Source organism: Callithrix jacchus, chromosome 18 (assembly GCF_049354715.1).
Source record: "Callithrix jacchus isolate 240 chromosome 18, calJac240_pri, whole genome shotgun sequence".
Taxonomy (NCBI): Eukaryota; Metazoa; Chordata; class Mammalia; order Primates; family Cebidae; genus Callithrix; species Callithrix jacchus.
This window is the reverse complement of record NC_133519.1, coordinates 22401221-22425175: the sequence shown is the minus strand read 5'-3', so window position 1 is coordinate 22425175 and position 23955 is coordinate 22401221. Positions and strand designations below refer to the sequence as shown.

The 23955-nt window shown below is 42.8% G+C and overlaps 1 protein-coding gene and 1 long non-coding RNA gene across 18 annotated transcripts in view; both read left to right on the top strand.

Moving 5' to 3' along the window:
- The window catches only part of LOC103791242 (uncharacterized), a 101173-nt gene extending 96764 nt beyond the window's left edge, over window positions 1-4409 (top strand). For 10 of the 17 annotated variants that reach the window (XM_078356166.1, XM_078356160.1, XM_078356167.1 and 7 more), the window contains 2 exons: window positions 166-1989; window positions 2113-2248. The gene's annotated coding sequence lies outside the window, so the exon portion shown is untranslated. Of the gene's footprint in view, window positions 1-165; window positions 2285-2538; window positions 2661-4247 lie in introns of those variants that run through there. The other 7 variants (XR_013529473.1, XR_013529475.1, XR_013529476.1 and 4 more) reach the window with 6 other exon arrangements.
- A 3227-nt stretch (window positions 4410-7636) lies between these two features.
- Window positions 7637-23955, top strand: part of LOC118148813 (uncharacterized) — a 69722-nt gene continuing 53403 nt past the window's right edge. The window contains exons 1-2 of the long non-coding RNA XR_013529478.1: window positions 7637-7719; window positions 10203-10292. This is a non-coding gene — a long non-coding RNA (uncharacterized LOC118148813). The remainder of the gene's footprint in view (window positions 7720-10202; window positions 10293-23955) is intronic.

Below are 23955 nucleotides of genomic sequence, written 5' to 3'. Positions count from 1 at the left end.
GTATTTACAAATTTAACTACAATGAGAATGTGTTATTTTTATATTTAGGGGAAAAAAATCCCTTGCACCCCTCCTCCCCCTACAATAAGGAAAAGAAAGAGTTCAGTCCTGTTCATCGAATGAGGTTCAGAATGTCAGAATATTTCCATTCCTCTTCTTTTACAGGGCAACAGCCTTTGGCATTCTCAATGGATTATGCAAATTTGGCACCATCTTGGGAAACACTATCTTCGCTTCCTTTGTTGGGATAACTAAAGTGGTCCCCATCATTCTGGCTGCTGCCTCTCTGGTTGGGGGTGGCCTGATTGCCCTTCGACTGCCAGAGACTTGAGAACAGGTCCTGAGGTGAACAACCTATGGGAAAAGGAAAGGTAGAAAGAACCCGGTCCAGGACACTAAAATGCATCCACACTTCCTGCCTGTCACTGTCCAGAGGACACCTTGGATAGCACAGAAGGAGAAGTTGACTTTGTGACCCCTAGTTTAGGATCCACTTCAGCTGTCAATTTGTTTGTAACTCAGGTGACTGATTTGGGGTATGCCCTGAGTCACACTTAGAATCACAGAGCTGCGTGTTTAACTTGAGGTCTTCCCAGACCAAGGCAGGGAGAGGATTCTCCAGTGAGTGCATGAGTGCACACACTAAGTGAGGAGCATCATTTCTCTACGTGAAGTGCAAGGACTTATTTGCATTTCAAAAGGAATTAGAGGGTAAGAAACACCCAACCTCCTCCATAAAGTTCCTTGGAGCCCAACAACTTAACGAATCAGCTTAGCTGGAAATTAGAGTCATTATATGAAGATTGGGCTTGAAGAATAGGATACACATATTTTTGCATTTAAAAGTATCACCTATCATATTTTCAACTTGAAAATTGGCATGGTAGCATTGAAGATACTCTGATATAGAAAGCCAAATTCTGAGCAACATCTATAGAGATCTACTTTTCCCTTAAGTGTCTTAGGCTTTCCTTAATGAGATAGATATTCTGTAAACTAAGCTTGTATATAACTTTATTTGGGTTTAATTTCCACACTGGTATCTGCAAATACTGCCAGCATTTTAGCCATATTTTGGGAGAACTTGGCGTTTGAGGTCCCAGGAAATGAGGTCTGATCAAATGAAACGCAAGCACAATTTCTTACAGCCATTTAACTTTCTGTGGGGATGACACACTTAACAAACTCATGCTGTGCAGTCCACATAATTCAGGCACTTTTCTTTGTGCAGGTGGAGTGAGTAGTTACTTTTCACTCTTACACAGATGACTTGTGAAACTCAAGTTCATCATCTTCCAAGCTGGCATTTGACTTCACCACTCCCCCAAAAACAACGTGAGATGTGTTCAGTGGCCTCTCGTACTCTTTGTAGGCAAGAATCGGACAACATGGGGACTGAGGGAAGGATGGGGAGGCATAGCCACAGTTCTTCTAAGTGTAAATACCTTTTTGTTTGCTTTAGCGGTAAAATGCAATGTATATTCATTAGGATGGTCAGGTCTCATGAGAAATCTCTGCTATGTTTCCAGGGCTTTTGAAACAGTCCATTGGAGTGGGAGTTAGGGGGTGTAGTGGATGCCAAATATGCTTGTCTTCAGTGAATAAGATAATTCTTTCCTGAAATCCAATTTTGAACATAAACAGGGGTGGGTTGGGGAGAAACTGAGGACAAGCCACTCCGATGAAGGTCAGCAATAGACTGTCTTGGCTGCATGGAAGAGGAACAACATCAGAACTTCTGACAATGGAGAGGAGAGTGAGCCTGCCCTGGCCAGATGAAGATCAGCCTGCAGGAACTACTTTGAGTTGATTTGCAATGCTCTCAACGGCTGCAAAGTGCCACGTTTTTCCTGTCAGAGATCTCCAAAAGTTTAAAACAGACTCATAATGGCTACCTCAAGAGTTTTCTCCGTTTTGGGGAAATGCTTAGGTCCTATGACAGCTTCGGACATCTTTGTGTAATTTTCCTCCTGTAACAGGTTGGCCGAGGTAAATCTTACAACACTTTACCACCCTCGATTTGAGATCGGTTTTAATGGTTAAAATGTTTACTCTCCTTCTGCCCACCCTCACCTTTTTATTCACACCTTTCCCTTTGTTTTTTCTATACAGGGAGAGAAGACACGTTCACTCTGACTTGACACCCTGATTCCTCCAAATATATATGCCACTGTGTATTAATCTTTCTCTCGGTGTGTTATAGGAGTTACCTAACAATGCTGTGCCAATAATAAAAAGCTTGATGTAATATAGCTGTAATTTGCCTTCCATATGAATACAGTGGGTAGGTTCATAAAAGAGAATTGTGTGAATCTGGGATTACCACATCTAAAACATTATTCTTTAATGGAATGATAACAATTCATGGAGCAGCTACCGCTTAAGAAATTCACAGGACAGTTAGAGCCTGCATGTCTAGTTAAGATGGATCTTGTAAATTTAAAATTGGATTAACTTTGGAGTGCTGGGGTGGCTGCAATAATTTGGGAGTTAACTCCATTTGGTTTCCAAGCTCTCACTTCTGCATTATCTTTTCAGTTCTTTAAACCAGCCACCTAACCATTGAAGGGCAGTTCCCATCTCATCCATCACTCAGGCTTTGGAAAGGAGGGTGCAGCCCAGCTCTGCAGACTTTTCTCATGAGGGATTGTCTAGCACAGGTACCTGACTGCTTTTTAAATGCTGTCACCCCTGCCGAGATAAATGCGTCTTTAAAAATAGTCCCTGTGGCAGGTCATTGGGGGATAATGGAAAGTATTCTTGCCATGCACTTCTTTTTCATTTCCTGTTCTACCCCAGGAGACTCCTGATGTTGGCTGTGGAGGGTTAAAGGGGTGAGGCTCTCCTTTGTTTAGCAAATCTGTTCGCAGTTCATGAGGATGTATTTTATGATGCCCAGCTTGGAAGTAGTTGCTTCCCATAGTCTCAACTGTATCGTGTCATCTTCTGATACTGATTTTTGATCTTTTGTTTTATTAAAAATAATTAGTGAAAGAGGTGTACCTGTCTGTGAAGTTTGTAGTACATTAGCCTGAGGTCATGTAACACATAACCCCCAAACCAGTGATCCAGGCCACCTAGTGTTCATTAAGACTAAGTAATAAAAATAACTGTAAGAAACCCTTAAGAACTGGTTCTTAGGTGAGAGCCTCACCCCTTTAACCCTCCACAGCCAAGAACTGGGGTTAGAGATTATTCTCAGCACTAAGGTCTCTTCTGTATTTCTAAATTGATTAAACCAGCTGGGAGAAACATCAAGAATCACTTTCTTCCACTTTTTATTTGCAATATGGGGGCCTCAAGAGGTTAAATGATGTGGCTCGGGTTACATGTAACACCAGAAGTGGGGGACGAGGCCTCAGGCAATGCTCTCATGACAATTCTGGGGATGCCTTCAGTCTGGGAATTGGGACAATGTGGCAAACACTCTATTCCCTGGGGCCATTGACTATTCCCATGGTGGCTTTACTAGAATGAATGGAAGGGTCATTTTAAACATAAAAAGATTAGTATTTAACCATCCATCCATTCATTCAGCAAATCTTTATTGAGCCCCAACCGTGGGCCAGTCCCTGTGCCAAGCCCTGGGGACACACGATAAAAAAACTGGTCACAGTTTCTGCCTCCCGCCTCATTCCACTCACAGTGAGTGTGTGAGATGGACATAAAATTGGCCATAATCACCGAGTACGATCACCTTACAACCTGCAAAATGCACCTTTCGTTTGTAAAAGGATTGTTACTAGTTTACTTGTCAGCTGTGGATTTCCAAATGTGGTTGCTGCCTCCTGTTTTTTTTTTCCTTCTTTGAGGAGTGTACCAATTTTTTATTTTTATAAACCAGGTAAAAGAAATGAAGCACTTGCCCATTTTCTGCAGACCTGATCTGTTTTTACCTCATCAGTTTTACAGAAAATGTTATGTGGAAGAAGAGATGGGGCCAGAAATGCAAGAGGGACATTAGTTCATGGGGTGAGAACCCCAGTATCCCCGGGAAAGATGTTTCCACCTCCACATCTGGGTTTTCTATGAGGTGTCAGTGCTAACTGAGCTGGGATTGTGTTGGATGGCCACAGGTTGTGAGCCATGAAATACATGAATGTTCATTGCAGCACTGTTTACAATAGCAAAGACCTGGAATCAACCAAAATGCCCATTGATGATAGACTGGATTGGAAAAATGTGGCACATATACACCATGGAATATTATGCAGCAATCAGAAATGATGAGTTTGTGTCGTTTGTAGGGACATGGATGAATCTGGAGAACGTCATCCTCAGCAAACTGACACAAGAACAGAAAATGAAACACCGCATATTCTCACTCATAGGTGGGTGATGAAAAATGAGAACACATGGACACAGAAAGGGGAGTACTAAACACTGGGGTCTATTGGGGGGAAAAGGGGAGGGCCAGTGGGAGGGGGAGGTGGGGAGGGATAGCCTGGGGAGAAATGCCAAATGTGGGTGAAGGGGAGAAGGAAAGAAAAGCACACTGCCATGTGTGTTCCTACGCAACTGTCTTGCATGCTCTGCTCATGTACCCCAAAACCTAAAATCCAATAAAAAATTAAAAAATAAAAAAAAATAATAAATAAAAAATAAATAAATAAAAAGAAAAGGAGGCTGCAGGTGATAGGCAAAGGGACCCATTAGCCAGTTTACAATGACTTGGCAACTGATCGGATAGAGCTTGAACCGTATATCCATGTAGAGTTTTCATATGAGTCTGTGTTTGAAATAGATGTTGAAAATAGATGCTTGGTGCCGTGAAGAAAAATGAGCACTGAGACAGAGGATCTTTCAGCAATGCAATTATTACCTTCTGGACTGCAGGATGGGTACTCTTGCTAGCCATCATGCCATTAGTGTACAATGAACGATGGAAAACAAATGTGTCCCTTCTGCATTTGGGATCTTCCTTTTTGCTCTGTCTGATCTCCATTGGCTGGAGCCAGATCTCACAATATAAACTAAAATTTTATTAGCTAACAATCTAAAACTTTTCTAAACAGGTAAAAGCAATGGAGAGCTGGGACATGCCCATGAGCACGTCCAGCACAGATATGTCCTTAAAGTACAAGGACATAGAATGTACTACGTGCCTGTAAGCACGGCATGTCTAACAGCTACACAGGATAGGGCTTAAGGAAGTTATTGGCACACTTATTATTTAACAAGAAAGGAAACTTTGAAAAGGAAGTTTTCTGCTTCCTGCAGCCTGTAAATAATTCATGTGTAGTGAACGCAGCCACCAAATTACTAAACTCATCTGAAAGTGTGAAATGAAAAACCCACTTTTGTTCTCTCTTCATAGTTTTCATGCTCTCATTTCTCTCTCCCTTTAGTTGTTTTTCCATCTGACTATCACTGGGTAGTGGAATTTCTCTGATTACTGATGCCTTTTTTGTTCTTAGGTATATTAAAATAGTAGCAACAGGCTGGGCGCGGTGGCTCATGCCTGCAATCCTAGCACTTTTGGAGGCCTAGGAGGGTGGATCACGAAATCAGGAGATGGATACCATCCTGGCTAACATGGTGAAACCCCATCTCTACTAAAAATATGGAAAATTATCTGGGCATGGTGGCATATGCCTGTAGTCCCAGCTACTCAGGAGGCTGAGGCAGGAGAATGGCTTAAATCTGGGAGGTGGAAGTTGCAGTGAGCCAAGATGGCCCCACTGCACTCCAGCTTGGGTGACAGAGCTAGACTCCATCTCAAAAACAAAACAAACAAACATATTAGTAACAGTTGATCTGGTGATTGGTGAATACAGTTTAATCTTTAATACATTGTGATCTAGATATTTAGCAAAGGCACATGAAATTTACTCAATGGCAAGCACTGCGATGAAGACTTTTAAAGCCTATCTCCTTCAACCCTTATAATAACCTAATGAGTTAGTGTCATTTTCTTCCTTTTAGAAATGGGGAAACTGGAACACAGGCAAAGTAACTTGCCAAAGGCCAAACAGCTACAGATTATTTCTCATCCCAAATTCCTGGGACCAGAAGTGTTTTGGATTTCAGATTGTTAAAGATTTTGGGATATTGGCATCATTCCTACCAGTTAAGCATCCCAAGTCTGAGCATTTGATATCTGAAATGCTCCAGTCAGCATTTCCTTGCAGCATTTTGTTGGTGCTAAAAAAGTTTTCAATTTGGGAGCATTTTGGATTTTTGACTTTTGGATTTGGATTTGGAATGCTCAGTTTGTTTTCAGAGTTAGAGCCAAGGTCTGAACCGTCATGACCTGGCATAGAGTATGGTATACCTATGCCATACTCTTCCAAAAGCAGGCTGGGTCATCAGCTGCAGATGTTTCTGGGCCACTGGACCAAGTCATTGTAGATACCGTCTTAACCATAGAGGTTCCCATGAGATTGTGACCTAGGATGACCCTCGTTTCCCCCTATGCATTGTGACTAACACAGTATTTGATACATAGTAGGTCTCACTAGAGGATGAATAGACAGATGAATGAGCACAAGAGTTGAATGCTGAGGAGCAATAAAGTGTCATATTTAAAAGAGTGAATTCCCAGATTGATTCAAAGGCAATCTAACACTGCAGCTGTAGCTCTGGGTCTGGGTCTTGGTGGCTTCTGCCTTGCTGAGCTTTAAAACTTTAGTAACTGGGTGATGGAGAGATCTGGGGGCTCTGGAGGAGAGACCTGGTTCTGGAGTGCTGATGCTTGAGGTCACGGTGCTGAGGGTGGTGGCCTTTGCTAACTGGTATGGAAGCATTTCAGCACTTTAACAAGTACGGAAGGAAGTACTAATGTGAGTTTGCTGAATAGAAAGCTTGGGGCCGGGCGCGGTGGCTCAAGCCTGTAATCCCAGCACTTTGGGAGGCCAAGGCGGGTGGATCACGAGGTCAAGACATTGAGACCATCCTGGTCAACATGGTGAAACCCCGTCTCTACTAAAGATACAAAACATTAGCTGGGCACGATGGTGCATGCCTGTGATCCCAGCTACTCGGGAGGCTGAGGCAGGAGAATTGCCTGAACCCGGGAGGCGGTGGTTGCGGTGAGTCGAGATCGCGCCATTGTACTCTAGCCTGGGCAACAAGAGCGAAACTGCGTTTAAAAAAAAAAAAAAAAAAAAGGTGGATGCCGGGTGTGGTGGCTTACGCCGGTAAACCTAGCACTTTGTGAGGCCAAGCCAGGTAGATCACTTGAGGTCAGGGGTTTGAGACCAGTCTGACCAACATGGTGAAACCCCATCTCTTTTAAAAATACAAAAATTAGCTGGGTGTGGTGGTGTGTGCCTGTGGTCCCAGCCACTTGGGTGGCTGAGGCAAGGGAATTCCCTGAACCTGGGAGGTGGAGTGTTGCAGTGAGCTGAGACGGTGTGTGAGTCTTGGTTGGACCCAAGAAAGAGAAAGCACTCCAGCCTGGGTGACAGAGTGAGACTGTCTCGAAACAAACAAACAAACAAACAAACGAAAACCTTGGGAGCCACAACAAGCCAGTCCCATTGCTGTATCCTTATCTGATGGTATTTTCCGAGCTCCTGCCAAGGCTGCTGAGACACGTCACTAATGGAAAAGCATTGCAAGGTTGGGTTTTGATTCAACCAGGTATACCTTTTGCTTTATTCCCGTACCAACACTAGAGGGCAGTAGCCACCTTGAAGATGGAATCCCAGCTTCTCCAAGGTTGGTGGGCCCTCACTCGCTGCCCCTGCTGAGGAGAAAAAACAGCTTTTAGAAAGCGTGAGTATTGCTCTCTGTTGTTTACAAGGCGTCTGAATGTGGAGATGACTCCGGAAGGGATTCACTGGACGGCCTGGGAGGAATTTTAACCGTGTATAATATGCTCCAGTCTGAAAGATGGAAGCATTCCCATCCACTTTAGAGGAATTGTAGATTCAGCAATCATTTATGAAACGTGGGCACGGGAACACCTGCACCATCTTAGCAGCGACTGGCTTTTAACTCACGTTTATTTAATTAGGACTTCAGCATTTACTGTTGCTAATTTCACATAGGCAAAAACCTCTGGGTGTCTCCTGGAAATCTGTAGGGATAATGTGTTAGGGATGAGAATGCAGAAGGGAGTGGTGGTTTGTGTAATCATAAGGTGTCTCCTCAAAGACCGAACAACTCTTTCATATGTGGGGCGAACATTCCTGACAGAAACTATATTAAATAGCTGGGATCAGGGGAGCAGGTGTTTTCAACGTGAAGGATCCACGCAAAGGCAGTGAAATCTACTAGGAGAAACTCCGTTGGGGAGCCCTGAAGTTCTTGGCTCCATCCTTAACTTTTTTTTTTTTTTTTTTTGAGACGGAGTTTTGCTCTTGTTACCCAGGCTGGAGTGCAATGGCGGGATCTCGGCTCACCGCAACCTCCGCCTCCTGGGTTCAGGCAATTCTCCTGCCTCAGCCTCCTGAGTAGCTGGGATCACAGGCACATGCCACCATGCCCAGCTAATTTTTTGTATTTTTAGTAGAGACGGGGTTTCACCATGTTGACCAGGATGGTCTCGATCTCTCAACCTCGTGATCCACCCGCCTCGGCCTCCCAAAGTGCTGGGATTACAGGCGTAAGCCACCGCGCCTGGCCCATCCTTAACTTTTGTGATCTAGGGAAAGGCTGTGAGAGCCTGTGCTTGTTGCTTAATCTCCTTTTCATTACCTTTAAAACAGAAGAGGCAGACACAATGGCTGTAGGGTCTCTCCAAGTTTTGATTTCTACAGTAAGAACAATATCACTTGGGAATGCATATAAAGCAAGATATAGAAAGAGAATTTCCTGTGTGCGAGTCTTGGTTGGACACAAGAAAGAGAACGCAGGCCGTGTGAGCTTGGTTTCCTTTGGAGACACTTGACAGGGTGCACCGCGCTCTGATCACACCTCACCAGTGGTTTCCACAGAGACAGCCGGGGCAGGTAATCTGCCAGTGCAATGGGGAAGGCAATCTAGGCTTACAGTCAGCTTAAAGAAAAACAGGAAAGGAAGTAGACACAGGGAAAATGGAGCTAGTGTTATATTCAAATCTTACCTGAGATGCCAACACAGTAATCACAGAAAACTGGATTTAGCTGCATGAGTGGAGGCTAAAAGACCAGGAAGAAATCTACTGCAGGGGAGAGAGGGGGAGGGGAGGGGAGTGAGAGAGGAAGAGGGCAATGGAGAGAGGGGAACGGAGAGAGGGACAGAGAGGGAAAGGGAGGGAGGAAGAAAGAGGAGGGAGGGAGAGAGAAGGAGGGACAGAAAAAGAGGAGAGGAGAGAGAGGGAGGGAGAGAGAAAAGAGGGAGAGATAGGGAGAGACAGGGAGAGAAAAAGAGAAAGAGTGAATAAAACAGAAAGGGAGAGAGAGAAAAAAGACGGAGGAGGAGAGAGGGAGAGATTGATTCTTGGTTAGGAAATCCCTGGCTTACATTACATACTGGCTCCATATGGGTAAGCGTGGGCAGGTCAGGGCACTCCCTGAGCCTCCATTTCTCATCTGTTGCTTATAAATGTGAGTTGCCTCTTCTCTCCTTCTTTGTATTTCTTTGAATCTGTTGCTCTAAGGGAAAAAGTGTTTCATGTTTTGTGCATTCAATAGAAACTTTTTTCCCTGGAGCCGAATAAGTAGAAAAGGCACCAGAAAGCATAGTGGAGGAACAAGGGTACTCTAAATCTAGCCTGAAGGGACCTCGCCATTTCCAGAATGTTTCACAGCTAAAGATGAGCACACAGAGAAAGGATACCAGAGAAGACAGATGGAGGAGGGACCTGGAAATTATCTTCAAGTGAGTCCTGGCATGTTTCCTGAAATGGACCTTCCTGGCATGAGTTTGCATGACAGAATTCTTTTTGGCTGGAGTGGAAGAGAAACCAAATATCCATGGTGATGGTGTTGAAGGATCCCCCTCATGTGGCTTTGTGGGGGCAGTAATATCAATGTGGGGAACCCGGGCAGGTAAAAGAACATGAGAAAAACAGTTTCATGCAAATGTGTGGCCCTCCTTGTCAACTTCTAGAAATAAGCAGGTGAAACTCCAAATGGAATTAGAAATCCTTTATTAATAGCCAGGAAAGAACACTAGGAAGCACAGGTGATTATGGTAAATGAGACCCAGTGTACAAGAGGCCACATGCTGTAAAAAGAATGAAGGAAACTGGAATTTCTTTTATAGAACAGAGATGTAGAGAAACTGAGTGACGTTTGGCAGAAATTACTCCTCTTTCAAAATTCTGTTTTCAGATCTCATTGAGTCTGAGTTAATACGTGACTTGGATGAGGAGGACAGAAGAACACAGAAGGTGACGAGGCCAGGTCATGGATCAAGTCCAGGTCAGAAAGGAACAGTTGGTCCCCTAATTCCATGAGATTTAAGTGGCCTCAGGGTGAGGACTCACTGGAGAATGAAAATGCATCCTGATGTTGGCTTTCTTTCCTTCCTGCTCTCTCTGTCCTCAGCTCTGCTGCCTGGAATCACCCTTTCAAAGAAACTTCTCTCACATAAACGTTTCTGTCAGGCTCTGCTCTGGGTAACCCAGGCTATAGAAAAACAACAGATCAAGAGAATGAGAAGGAAATGGGAATGTCTTTCCTGGAGGGCTTCCTGAATCCTGCAAGACACTGCAGGGAGCAGGGGTAGGGGGCTTCTCAGAACATATGGTGAGACTTTTCCCATCCTTTGCTTTGGAAGGTGGTGAATGTTTGGGGCAGGTACCTCTCTGGCTAATGATACTCCTGTAAAGGAGACATTCTTCTGCTCTTCAGAGAGTATTTCACATAAAACCCAGACTTTGGGATTTAAAGTCCTCCTCTTTTCTTTAGACCAAAGACTCCCTATTTCTCCATGGCTTCATTTTAAGACCCAGGCCGGGAGCTGTGGCTCACGCCTGTAATCCCAGCATCTTGGGAGGCCAAGGCAGGCAGATCACGAGGTCAGGATATTAAGATCATCCCAGACGACATAGTGAAACCCCGTCTCAATTAAAAATACAAAAAAATTAGCCAGGTGTGGCAGCACGCACCTGTAGTCTGAGCTACTTGGAAGGCTGAGGCAGGAGAATGACTTAAACCTGGGGGCTGGAGTGAACCCAGATCACGCCACTGTGTTTCAGCCTGGTAACAGAGCGCGATTCCGCCTCACAGAAAACCAACCAAACAAGGAAAAACAAAACAAACAGAAAACCAAAACCAAACAAACAAAAAACAGGTCCAGTGTGCAGATTTGCCCATTGACTTGGTCTTCAGCCCCTAAATGTGGATCTATTCTTTTTTTAAAAAATATATATTTTTTATTGTACTTTAGGTTCTGGGGTACATGTGCAGATCATGCAGGATTATTGCATAGGTACACACATGACATCATGGTTTGCTGCCTCCATTCCCCTGTCACCTATACATGGCATTTCTCCCTATGTTATCCCTCTGCAACCTCCCTACCCACCGCTGTCCCTCCCCTAGCCCCCCCGAACAGATCCCAGTGTATGATGTTCACCTCCCTGTGTCCATGTGTTCTCATTGTTCAACACCCGCCTATGAGTGAGAACATGTGGTGTTTCATTTTCTGTTCTTGTGTCAGTTTGCTGAGAATGATGGTTTCCAGATTCATTCATGTCCCTACGAAGGACACGAGCTCATCATTTTTTATGGCTGCATAGTATTCCATGGTGTATATGTGCCACATTTTCCTTGTCCAGTCTATCATCAATGGGCATTTGGGTTGGTTCCAGGTCTTTGCTATTGTAAACAGTTCTGCAATTAGCATATGTGTACATGAATCTTTGTAGCAGAATGATTTATAATCCTTTGGATATATCGTGAATGTTCTCCTGAAACCAGTCTCCTGAGAACTGGCTGCCACATCCCAGTGTGGCCTGACAGATGCAAATACAGGGGAATTCTTGCCTTTGGGAGTTGGAGATTCAGTTCAGATCATGGGGACCTGGACTGTAGAAGGCAGGTCTTAGCTTGAGGAAATTCAATGACTATGTTGGAAGCACTCATTATCTGCCTTAAAAACCAACATTATTAGTCAACAATAATTATTTCTGCAAGGCAAAGAAAAAGAATCAGGAAGGAGCACATCTTTAAAGCCCACTTTCAATTTCAACTTACCTTCCAGTGGAGAGGGAAAGGTACAAATTCTCCGTCTCTTCTCTGTGTAAAAAGAAGGCTCCAACTGTAAGCAATGTGCCACTGAATCCTATTTATATTGTTTTACCTTTCGTGTGAACAGCAATTAGATGCAGTGACAAAAACACAACATGGGAAGCTTCATACAACTTTGGTATTTGTTATTTTGGGTTCCTTTTCAGGATATAAAGGTTTATTGGAGTTTCAGAGAGTTATGGTTAGTGAGTGAAGCATGTGATGTGTGTGTGTGTGTGTGTGTGTGTGTGTGTGTGTGTGTGTGTATGGTGGGAGGGTAGCATCGACAGGCTTTGTGGTTACTATGGCTACACCATACAACCCTCCTGGCAACTGGAAAAGGGTGTAAGGGCAACAAGGCATGGGGAGGGGAGTTGAAAAAGCATGCACATGAAATCAGAAGGGGTTACAAATTCCCAAACTGGAAGACTTATTTCCTTAAATACCTCTACCATCTGGGCACATTCTCTTTTAAGATTTTGTACTCCAGATGCATTTTTGTCAAACAAAGCAGAGTTATCTTTAGTAATATAAAACTAAGGGAGCAATGGCTGAGCGTAACAATTCTAATAAAACCTTGGGATCGGCCATACAGTGATGCCTGATTTAGCTGGCATTGTTGGGTCTCAGTGCTACAGAAATGAAATGGCTCCTTAATGGGGGCTACCTTGTTGAGCTAGGATGGATGAGTGGGTCAATGGGAAGATTCTCTTTGTCATCCTCCTTTTATCTGCCTCCAACACTGCTCCTGCCACATCTCTTCTGGGTCTGCCTTGGCCCCGAAGCCCACCAGACTCTGTGGGGAGATAACAAAAGGAAGGATGTGAGGATGAAGGGGGATCTTGATGATTTTAATTCTTCCTGTTTTGCACTCTCCTCTCTCCTTCAACACAGGCCTAGGTCATGGGTAATGGAATGGAGGAGAGGATGAAAGCTTATATGACATGCAGTTTGTGGTTAATTCACTGCGTATCCCTCTTTGTCTATTGCTCCATCCTTTTTTCAACTCAACAGAGACTTCCGTTTTTCTCTCTATTTCTAAAAAACTTAATTTAAAAAAGATTTTATGGAGGTAAAATTCACATTGCATAAAATTGACCATGTAAAAGTACAGGTTGAGTATTCCCTTATCTGAAATACTTGGGACCAGAAGTGGTTCAGATTTTGGATGACTTCTGATTGTAGAATGTTTGTATGTATACAATGAGATATCCTGGGGATGGGACCAAGTCTAAACATGAGATTAATTTATATTTCATGTACATCTTACCCACATAGCCTAAATTTATTTTTATATAATATTTTTTAAGAATTTTGTGCATAAAATAAAGTTAGTGATAAGTACTTAGGTGCAGAGTTTTCCACCTCTGGTGTCAAGGTAGCACCCAAAAAGCTTCAGATTTCGAAGCATTTCAGGTTTCAATTTTTTGGATTAGGGATGCTCAACCCGTATAGACTTCAGTTACATTTAATGCATTCTCTGTGTAATAATCAGCCGGATTTTATTACAAAACTTTTTCACCACCTCAGAAGGAAACCTGGTATCCACTGATCAGTCACTCCCCACGTCACCCCTCCCTGGCCCCTGCCAACCACTAAAACTTTTAATTGTAGCATAAAACAGAGGCAGCAAAATGCACAGGTCATATGTGTGCAGCTCAACGACTTTCCGAAAGTGGTCATACCTGGGGTCCCCTGAGCTCAGATCAAAACGGGATCTTAGCAGCGCCCCCTGTGGCAAATGCCTCTCACTTCTAACCCAACTACCAGAGAAGCCACTCTCCTAATCATGGATCATGTGTGTTTTTGAGTGTTAGACACAGGGACTCCAACCATATGTTCTCCTTTGAATCTGGCTTGGTATCTTCCTCAGTATGTTTGTAGGGTTATGGCTTGCTTATGCTCTCCATGTCTTCATCAGTATGTATGCATCATTGTGGTTTGCTTACTTTCATTACTGTATGGTATTTCTTTGGGTAAATTTACTCCACTCTGTTTACTGAGTCAATATACTTCTCTTTACTGATCCATTCTATTATTTTGTGGTGCCGAGATTTCCTCTTTAGGACTGCAGGGCAAATTCCCCTGCTGTCTCAGTGAAGGATACCTGCCCTGCCCAGGGTCACACTCCTGTGCTGGGCAGCCCACATCCAGTACTGATTGACATGTGGGGGATGAAAAACTAGCTTCCTCACCCTAACTCAGGACAACTAGGAGGCGCTATCCCAGACTTAGAGCTCTCCCTATGGGGTCTGCTGAGACCAGGATGACCTGCATCTCAGCAGCCCAACTTCTCTCTGCCCAATCCAACTTCCTTCCCTCCCTCCATTGGTGACGATTCTGAGAGTTCTGTAATTAATGTTCTGCACATGAGCACTGCTTTCTGGATAGCAGCGGGCTTTGGATCATTTCTAATTTCTGGCTTTCATGAAGTGGTGCTGCTATGGACCTTCTGGTACAGGTGTTCTTGTAAAGATGCATGTGCATTTCAGTGGGGTATGTATCTCAGAGTGGAGCTGCTAGGCTTTAAAATTAGCAGATACTCAGCTTTAACAGATGTGGAAACAGAGTGGTTGTACCAATTTACCTTCTTGCCAGGAGTTCTAGTTGTTCTACATCCTCACCAACCTTTAGTTCTCTTTTATATGTTAGCTAGTATAGTACGGGTGTCATGATATTACCATGCGGTTTTTCTTTTCTTTTTTCTTCTTTTGAGTTGGAATCTCACTCTTCTCGCCCAGGCTTGAGTGCAGTGGGGCAATCTTGGCTGACTGCAACTGCTGCCTTCTGGGTTTGAGTGATTCTCCTGCCTCAGCCTCACTAGTAGTTGGGATTACAGATGCGCGCTACCACACCCAACTAATTTTTGTAATTTTAGTAGAGATGAGATTTCACTATATTGGTCAGGCTGGTCTCGAACTTTGACATCAAGCCAGCTGCCTGCCTTGGCCTCCGAAAGTGCTGGGATTACAGGCATGAGCCACTGAGTCCCGCTTTCAATGTGGTTTGGATTTGCACTTACATTGAAGCCTACATACTTTTTAGGCACCTGTCTTGAGCCATTGGGCTAACACCCCCCCGCCCTTTTTTAAGACTATATATTTTTTAAGAGTAGCTTGAGACTCACAGCAAAATTGAGAGGAAATATAGAGATTTCCCATATAACCCCTGCTCCTACATATCCACAGCCTACCCCCAATATCAACATCCCCCAACAGAGTAGCACATTGACACATCATTATCACTCAAAGTTCATGGCTTACATCAGTGTTTCTTCTTGGTGTTGTTCATTCTATAAGTTTGGACAAATGTGTAATGACACGTATCCATTATTATAATACCTGTCCTGATAATCCTCCTTGCTCACAGACACTCTTTCTAATGATCACATCCCCTTTTATCCAAGGCAGGCATACAGTTTCCTGTGTACCATTGGGACAAACATTTATTAATTTTATTTTTTTATTGAGAAAAAATATGCATATAATTTATCATCATTATTATTCTGAGTATACAGTTCCATGGTAATAAATACACATCTATTCTTTTTTCCCCTTCATTCCCCCCAGATATTTATTAATTTTAATACCTTTCTACCTATGGTACAGGTAAGATCAGTGCTGTTTTATAGTGAACTGGTAATATTGCTGGCTTATTAAATTGCTGTAGCTCCCTATAATAAGAAGTAGCTGAAGAGTACCAGGAACCCCTGGGCCATGCTCTCGTAGAGCAAGAGTACTAGAAAGGGGCCTGGGGCCGGGGGAGAGGGTAAAGATACCAGAAGTTGACTGAGGCAGAAGAAGGTCAAGGGTGGTGTGAGAAGAAGAATGTGAGTGTATATAGAAATAGACATAGTTCTAAGCCCTGTTACTAATCGGCTTGAACCACTGACTTTAGACTTCAGTTTCTACATCTACAAATCAGCAGGTTTTGGTATAAAAAAACCTTCCGGTTCATTTGCTTTTCATTTTACATATTCATTAATTACAAAAGTTATATAAAACTAATGAATGGAATTCCACTTCTGACATGACAGCATGAGGAACTCCAGTGACCTGCTCACCAGTGAAGCAGGTGGAAATCATTAAAACAAAACAAAACTAGACTAAACAAAAAAACTAACTAAAGCCTCTATAAATGGTCCTAACGGCAAATGAAAAAACAGCTATTCAAGAAAACCTATGAATATTCAACAGGAAAGGGGAAAGTCTGTGGTATCTGCCCCAAGACCACTTCCTTCCCCTCCCCCTAGCTCAGGGAGGCTCTTGTTCTCATCCCTCCTGCTCAGCTGACTGTGGAGACTTTACTCTAGATGGCTGCAGCCAAGAACACAGTGTTCTCTCTTACCCCAGCTCCTGCTGCTTTCTTCCTGGGAGGAGCAGGATATCAGCATTTCTCATCTTACCCCCAATTGCCTGTTGCCGAGGCAGAGTTCCCGGCAAGTTCAGGTGAGAGGTGAGGGCTCCTTTCTGCTCAGCCTGTGTTATAGAACAGAGGTGGCTGAAAATACTAGGGCCCTAATCACTCTTGTCCCACCACAGCTTGTGGGGTAATGGTTCCATGTCAGAAGAGGTGAGCCAAAAGACCCAGTCTGATGTCATACCCCTGACCCCCCACTTCACTGAGCTCTTAGCTAGAGCAGAGAGAAGCTTGCCATCATCCTCACTTCCAGCGCTAGAGCTGTCTCGGGGATTTTTCAAGCAGGCCATCGGACAGGTAGCTTCTAATCTCTCCCCGAAGGAACTGACTTTGTTTGCAATAGAGAGTGGAGAAGTTCAAACCTAAGGCCCTCTCTGGTGAAAGGCAATTGATTCATGGGTCTAAGTGTAAGGACAATACTGTCTCCATGGCAGGCTAGCTTGTCTGCAGGAGACAACTGGGGAAAAAAGCAGCTTGGAGAAGTCCTGTTGGGGTTAGAACAAATCTCAAACATGCACGTCAGGAACTGTGTCTCTGAAGGAGTCACAATTTGATTGTATTAGTTTATAAAGAAATGTATGCCCCAGGGAATTGTTGAGAATAATGGAATGATCAGCAGGCAATTAGCAAAGTTAAACAGCTAGGAGTCAACAGGAAAGAAAGAGAACTGTACCAATGCGGTTATCCCACAGTCATCCAGAATGACGTGGCCATACCCAAAACCTCCCTAAGGAGCAACATCAGAGGCTTAACACTATGGGGTAAAAGTAGGGAGTAGAGGGTGGGAGAAACAGACATCACTAAAATATAATTGCTGAAAAATAAACAAGCAAATAATAAGTCTCAGAGGGGAATGCCAGTACCCAACGCTGATACAACATATTACCTAAAATGTCCAGTTTCAAAAAAAATATTGCAAACCATATAAAGAAACAGAAAAGCACGACTCATACACTGGAGAAAAGAAGGCAGTAGAAACTGCTTGGAAGAGTAACCAGATATTACAGTTAATAACAAAATGCTTTAAGATAGACATTATACACACATGTTCACAGAACGAATGGAAACTCTGACCAAAGAAGCAAAGGAAGGTAGGAGGACAATGTGACATCAAACAGAGAACATTTTATAAACGTTAATAAACAGAAATTTTAAAGCAAAGGCAAATGAAAATTCTGGGGTTGAAAAGCACATAATGGAAAGGAAGCATTTACCAGAGTGTCTCAAAGTGGATTTGAAGCAGTGTGAAAAAAAAATTAACAAACGTGAAAATAGATTGATAGAGGCTATGCAAGAGGAAGAACAGAGAGAAAAAATAAATAGAACCTCAGAAACAAATGTGAAAGACCATCAAATATATCAACATAGACGTAATGGACTATCAGTAGGAGAGGAGAGAGAGGAACAGAATCGATATTTAAAGAAACAATGGTTGAAAAGTTATAGAAAATCACTGTAACAGTGAAATAATATAAAGATCTATAAAGTAAATGCGCATAAACTCTCCCCAGAACTGTGCTCCTCACCCTCTAGGAGGAGGCAATTAATGTCACATTTTTTTTTTTTTTGCCAATCAGTTTGAGCTTATGAGGTTGCTCAGGTTAGCCTTGAACTGATAACCTCGCCTTCACAAGCGCCATGACCTCCGGCGGGAGCCACTTTGGACCCAATGTCACATTTTGGTGTGCATTCTTTAATACTTTCCTCTAAGCTCATGCAAAAATAAGCAAATATACATATACATGTTTGGTTTTTATATATATAATAAATAATATTCCATTGTTGGATGCATCACTATTTATTTAGCTAGTTCCCTGTTTAACCATTTCCCTGCCAGATTTTCAACAACTATGATTCTGTGTATCTAACTGAAGACATTATTATGTTAAGTTTATTCTCCACCACATTCTGTCCAATTTTTGAAGACCACAGCAAGACTTGGATTGGAACAGGTTTAATAGACTTTACTGTCATTTGTAGGCCATGGACCAGCCCAGTTTGAATCAATACTATGAGGTAGGGGCCATTATTTAGGTGTAGGAGGTTATAGTGGGAGAGCAAGAAGCATGAAAAAGACTAATTTCTTTTCTTTTTTTTTTTTTTGAGACAGAGTTTCGCTCTTGTTACCCAGGCTGGAGTGCAATGGCGTGATCTCAGCTCACTGCAACCTCTGCCTTCTGGGTTCAGGCAATTCTCCTGCCTCAGCCTCCCGAGTAGCTGGGATAACAGGCACGCTCCACCATGCCCAGCTAATTTTTTTTATCTTTAGTAGAGATGGGGGTTTCACCCTTTTGACCAGGATAGTCTCAGTCTCTTGACCTCGCGATCCACCCGCCTCGGCCTCCCAAAGTGCTGGGGTTACAGGCTTGAGCCACCACACCCAGCCTCTCAAGACTAACTTTTTCAATATGTCATTTGATTCAGCCTGATTGCCCATAAGTTATGTGTGATTTTGAAAAAGTTTTAGACTTGGATTGGATGGCCCAGAAAAACAGACTATGGATTTTGAGGTCTGGGGTTGACTTCTAACTAAGTTACCTTTTAGTTAATCTTGGCCAGAACATAGTGCTAGGTAGTAACCAATCAGAAAATTTCAGTGGCATCTGACACTAAGGACTAGTTTAACTCATGTGTCCGTGGGGCAGCCTGCAGGTTTGTTGAATGGGGGATATATTGATCTAGGCATGGCTCCGTAGGGGTGGCTCTGTTTCATGTGTCCTTTTGGGACCAGTGGTGGCAGAGGGGCAAGAGACCAAGTCCAACTGCAAAAGCACATTCTAAGCCTCTGCATCCTATCTGCTAATATCCCATCATCTAAAACAGAACACACAGCTAAGCCCATAATCAAAGGGGCACTGCACATTTACATGGCAAACAGGATAGACAGATGATTTGCAAACATATCACTGCCTATTGTAGTCAACTAGTAGCAAGTTATTTCATGTTATTTGAAAGAAGGAGATGACACTATCTACTTTGAAATTTTATCATGAGGGTTCATTGAAATATTTTACATACATGTCTTGACGTGTCAGGCAGAATCAATGGCTATCACTTTTCTTCCTTTACAAAACCTAAACGGATATTATAATTCTTTCCTGTTCAAAATCTTATATAGTGTGGGCCAAACTAATAACATTCAAAAGTATGAAGTAATTTAAAAACTCTTTTCTTAAAACATCAGCAAAATAATGGGTTTTTCCCTATTATGTTCCACTCACAAAAATATTTTTGTATAGTTGAATCCAGAGTGAATGGCCATTCTGAATACTGCTATTTTAAATTTTCTTCTACCAAAACATTCTCTTCAGCTTCTACAATGTTTTTCCATGAGTCCCTTCTTGCGATTGTGTGATAGTTTGTCATTTGTTGGGCCATAATGAGGCAAACTATTTTATGGAGAGGTTTCAAGGCCTCCGGGCTGAGCATCCATTACCTGAGCTGCTGTCTCATTGGTTTCCAAGTGTTGGCACCTGCTGAGTGACTGTGGCAAGGATCTTAGGGCACAGGGGCTCTCGAGCTCCTATAAATCCTCTCTTTTCTGACAAGACAAGTTAGCATACTGGAAAAGCAATAAAGTCCTCCGTGTTATATTAGCGTGACTGCTCCCTGTGGGAGGAAAAACAAAGCCATCTGCAGGTTCTGTCAGTGTCAATAACACATGACACCAGGCTCCAGCTCCACTGAGTTGATTCTGTGGTCTAGAATATTTTGGCCAGACATAAGACTGCCTTTGTGGCTTTTCATACCGGTTGAAGGAGCTATCTAAGCTCATTTGTTAAATGTTTAAAACGCAAGTGAAGCAGACGTAGAATTGGTTTAATGAAGATGCGGCTCGGCAAGGGCAATGAGCAGCAGGTGAGCTCTCTGCTCTCTGGGCAGGGTTCCTCTAGTGAAGGAAAGATTTTTCAGCAAGCTGTTGATCTCTTTGAGGCCCAGATGTCAACCTTTGGTTGCCGAGTCTAGTTCCATGGCTGGACTCAAAAAGATCCATGTCAAACTAGAAGTTCAGTTCAGTCAGGAAAAAATTACAAAAATTCTGCTTTGGATTGTCTAATAAAACATTTGCTCATGAATTGCCCAGAGTCCTCTGCCTAAGAGACTGGCTCGCTGCATACTCTGAATTCTCTGTCGCATAATAACCAACTCTTTAGAAGTGATGATATCATGTCTTGGGTTTGCCCAGGATTTTTTTTGTTCAGAAGAATCTCAGAAGAGGGCCTGAGGATTCATCACATTTTTCATGAGCATCTATTTCCCTGTGAAAAGTCTCTCTCTCCCGTCTCTGCCTCACTCTGCACAACTGGCAAGGGGTCTCTGCAGGGATGGATGGATGGATGGTGCAGTGCTGAAGAGCATGGGCTCAGGAGCCAGGGTGCCTGGGCTTGACACCTTTGGCCACTCCAATGTTGTCACTTTGGCAGATTACTTAACCTCACGATGTATTCATTTTCTTACCTTTAATATGGGGATAATAATGGCACCTACCTCATAGTATTGATTCAACAATTAATAGATTATGTAAAGTGCTTGGAGTAGCTTCTGGCAAGTGGTGTTATGTAAGATGGCTACTACTATCTTGAGGTTTTCATGAACATCGATTAAATGAGATGATTCATATGACATGCTGTCATGGTGAGGACACTGAATTGTAAATATTATCACCACTAATAATGTTAATAATGTGTTCAAGTTTTATCTCTTCTTTGATAAGATGTCTGAATGTTAACAGGAACCTCTTGGAGAGAAAACCTAAATCACCTTTTCCCCAGTGGAGTTTGGCTGTATAGAAGAAAGCATTCCATGGTCACAGAAGTTTGGAAAATGTCACATGATTGTTTGCATATGAGTGTGTGCACGCATATGAGCATGTGTGTGTTTCTAATACATATTCAGATCTTTGAAATATTTTCCCTCAAAACCTAATTTGGAAAAGATTTTCCAAGACCTGTTGAATGAGAGTGTGAATTTCAGATGAGGAGAATCACTGGAGGAAGCGGAGTTCTGAACCCTTCTCAAATAATGCTAATCAAGGAACTGCCCTTCTCACCTCCAGGGGAAGTAGTGGAAATTTATTAATATCTCCTCTATGCCCGGCATTGATCTGGGCACTTCAAATGCATTCTCTCTAACAACATGTTAATAGCTACCATTTTTTTTTTAATTTTTTATTGCATTTTAGGTTTTGGGGTACATGTGCAGAACATGCAAGACAGTTGCATAGGTACACACATGGCAGTGTGTTTGCTTCCTTTCTCCCCTTCATCCATATTTGGCATTTCTCCCCAGGCTATCCCTCCCCACCTCCCCCTCCCAGTGGCCCTCCCCTTTTCCCCCCAATAGACCCCAGTGTTTAGTACTCCCCTCCCTGTGTCCATGTGTTCTCATTTTTCATCACCTGCCTATGAGTGAGAATATGCGGTGTTTCATTTTCTGTTCTTGTGTCAGTTTGCTGAGAATGATGTTCTCCAGATTCATCCATGTCCCTACAAACGACACAAACTCATCATTTCTGATTGCTGCATAATATTCCGTGGTGTATATGTGCCACATTTTCCCAATCCAGTCTATCATCATTGAGCATTTGGGTTGATTCCAGGTCTTTGCTATTGTAAACAGTGCTGCAATGAACATTCGTGTGCATGTGTCCTTATAGTAGAACGATTTATAGTCCTTTGGATATATACCCAGTAATGGAATTGCTGGGTCAAATGGAATTTCTGTTCCTAAGGCCTTGAGGAATCGCCACCCTGTCTTCCACAATGGTTGAACTAGTTTACACTCCCACCAACAATGTAAAAGTGTTCCTTTTTCTCCACATCCTCTCCAGCATCTGTTGTCTCCAGATTTTTTAATGATCGCCATTCTAACTGGCGTAAGATGGTATCTTAATGTGGTTTTGATTTGCATCTCTCTAATGACCAGTGACGATGAGCATTTTTTCATATGTTTGTTGGCCTCATATATGTCTTCTTTTGTAAAGTGTCTGTTCATATCCTTTGCCCACTTTTGAATGGGCTTGTTTGTTTTTTCCTGTAAATCTGTTTGAGTTCTTTGTAAATTCTGGATATCAGCCCTTTGTCAGATGGGTAAACTGCAAAAATTTTTTCCCATTCTGTTGGTTGCCGATTCACTCTAGTAATAGGTACCATTTTTTGCCCACTTGGAATGTGCCAGGCATTTTATATGATTTATCACTAACATCAGTAACATCTTAGCAGAGTAGGTATTATTCTTCCTAGCTTCAAGGTGAGGAATTGAGGTTCTGTAATGTGTCTCATGGCAAGTGTTTGGAGCCCAGGTTCAAGCTCAGGTCTGGAGGCTTCAAAGCATCTGTTTGTGAAACCATGATGGGGGAATTTGGCATTCTCAGCAGCACTTAAGAAGATTAGGGAATGAAGGGAAGAAGCAGTGATGAGAATAGCAGACGTTCACATGCACATTGCAATTCAGAAAGTGCTTCCCAACGCAGTTTCTCATTTGATTCTAAATGTAGAAGCTCTGGGCCCCACCTCCCTCCAGTCTCTGCTTTCACAGTTCCCTTAGTGGGAGGGTCTTCCAACAGAGTCTGGTCTACTCCTCTGAACCCACTTGGCTCTTGTGATTTCTTGTCTTTTCTCACATTCACCCCTTCTCATGGTTAACTTGAGTCTTCCACGTTCCAGTTTGCTTTCCTTGAGAAGCTCATCCTAGCTCCTCTAGACAGAATCAATCATTCCTTCTTTACACAGCAGAATTTTATTGAAACACATTTATTGCTCGTTGAGTTAGGATTGCACGTTGGAAGATTGAATGGTTGAGCATGAAGTCATATCTTTCTGCTAGGTCACGCAGGCATCAGTCCTCTCTTGTTTTTGTTTTATGAGAAGAGTAAAGCTTAGAGAGATTCAGTGACCTGTTCAAGGTCACACAAGTAGTCAGTGGTAGAGCTGGGCCTTCAGACTTGATTTTAGAAACAAGGGACCCAAGAATGCCAGCCCAGGATTATAGTGATAAAACTGAAATGCTCATACAGTCATTTCCCAGTCTCTTCTCTGAAGGAACCTATCTTTTAAGCCAGAATTGATCAGTGTAACAAGAGAACTCTTATATAATTAATGCAAAAAGCATCCATAACCTCCTATTTACATGCATCTTAGTTTATAAAGCACCCTCTATTCTACCCACTTCCCTAGTTATGCCAAGAAGGTCACATGGTAATAAGATTTTTTTTTTTCTAACTTACTGAGAAAAGCAAGTGTGTTTTCTGGGAGCTCTTTAAATGAAAAGAACGCTCCCACTACAAACATCTCACCCTCTCTGGCTCTCGCTCCCCATCTCCATGTGGATACTTTCTTTGGACAGTCTCACTCCCTCTAATGACTCTGTGGCAAATTTTGCACTTTCACACCCTACGGAGGCCAGTTAAAAAAAATCAATTAAAGTCAGACTG